Source organism: Pinus tabuliformis, chromosome 9 (genome assembly GCF_031772625.1).
Source record: "Pinus tabuliformis cultivar Carrire ecotype Pingquan chromosome 9, CPIR1, whole genome shotgun sequence".
Taxonomy (NCBI): Eukaryota; Viridiplantae; Streptophyta; class Pinopsida; order Pinales; family Pinaceae; genus Pinus; species Pinus tabuliformis.
The window spans coordinates 335,305,404-335,306,888 of NC_142307.1; the positions used below are offsets into that span (position 1 = coordinate 335,305,404).

The 1,485-nt window shown below is 33.8% G+C and overlaps 1 long non-coding RNA gene across 1 annotated transcript; it reads right to left on the bottom strand.

Annotated features, from left to right (window-relative positions):
- Positions 1–841: 841 nt before the first annotated feature.
- On the bottom strand, positions 842–1,272 carry LOC149148579 (uncharacterized). The gene is made up of 2 exons (XR_016263681.1): positions 1,233–1,272; positions 842–991 (listed from the first exon to the last, which is right to left on the bottom strand). It is a non-coding gene; the product is annotated as an uncharacterized LOC149148579 (long non-coding RNA).
- Positions 1,273–1,485: the final 213 nt, after the last annotated feature.

Sequence of the window (1,485 nt, forward strand, 5' to 3'; positions counted from 1 at the left end):
TCTTGAATGGAAAGCTCAACTTCCCCTGTCTTGAGTTAAAAGCCCAGATATCACTCTACTTTGGTCTTTAGTCATTAGTGATATCTCCATCCTTCGACACTTGATTTTTTTCTTTTTTATTTGTCCTTAGTTGTCCCAAATATATAATCCTATTCCAGTGGGTCACATTTTTTTTTTCTTTATATGTGGGGGACATAATCTCACCTCACCTTCACACATTCAAGCGAAGAATGTGGTTGTTGTTTTAAATTTCAATGGGTTACTTATAATAAGAGTATTCTTGCATTTGCCAATGACTGGTCTAGTGGATTTTCCCCTCTCAACAACAACACAATTATTTATTCCACTGGTGATACTACAATTCTTATATAAAATGAAATAAGTTTCGGTATCATGAAATAAGAAAATTGCGTTCAATCATCCTGTGATTTTTCCTACTAAGAAATCATTTCGTATTTTTCTCTTTTATATGTTAGTGGAATAGTAGGTACTTGGCAGGTCGTGGTCAGTGTTTTGGTCTGCGACATATTGTTTTTTTATTTTTATTTTTTATACTATCAATCATATAAGCAATAGCCAGCGAAAATACACACAAAACATATACACCATAAATCTGCGCTTTATTATTGTATCTAGGTAAACCTCACTCATTAGGAAAAACTGCACAAAGATATCAATTAGATCAAAAAGAAATAAACTACATCAAAAATACAAAAGAAGGTCAGAGTCTAAGGGAATATTGAAGTCAAATTCACCCTTTCAAGGTAGTACCATAGATTCTATAACGCCTACTTTCCCAAGGAAAGTTTTTATCTATGTAATATGATTTGACGCAACACTAGATCCAAGGAGGATTGCAAATTCTACGTTTTTCACCTTCTTCACTCGTACATTCAGCGATGCCAAGAAGCTTGGAAACTTTACTCTTCAGTACATTCAAAGAGGAGCCAGAACTTAAATCTGCAGCAGGATGGCCAGTGAAAAACTTGTCCTGCTATAGTGTCACCAATATGCAAGATGAATCCCAAATAAACCATCGAATGTTTGTCATTAAAAGAAGACCTATTTAAGAAAGAAACATTTCAAGTATTTTTCCATTATTGAATCGTTATGATAACAATGAACACATCATTACATTTCCATATCGTGGTTATTATTTATTTTTAATTGTCACTAATTCACGTAAAGTAAGCAATAACATAAACTGGTGACCAAAGAACGCATTCACATACCGCATCTTCAGCATATAAGTATGCATGTATTTTCGCTGTTATAGAACAGAAAAAACTCAATTGGCTCACACACTTTGCGTTTCAACTCAGGTTCATATGATTTCTTACAAATTTCGAAAAATCTTCGAATGAAAGTATGTCGATGCCAGGTTCTGTACCCTAGAATTTGTGGTCGTTGTTAAAATGTTTATCGATTTAGTTTCTTGTCAAGATCTCATTTATGCTAGGTTCCTGAGCCTGGAGTTTGTAGTTT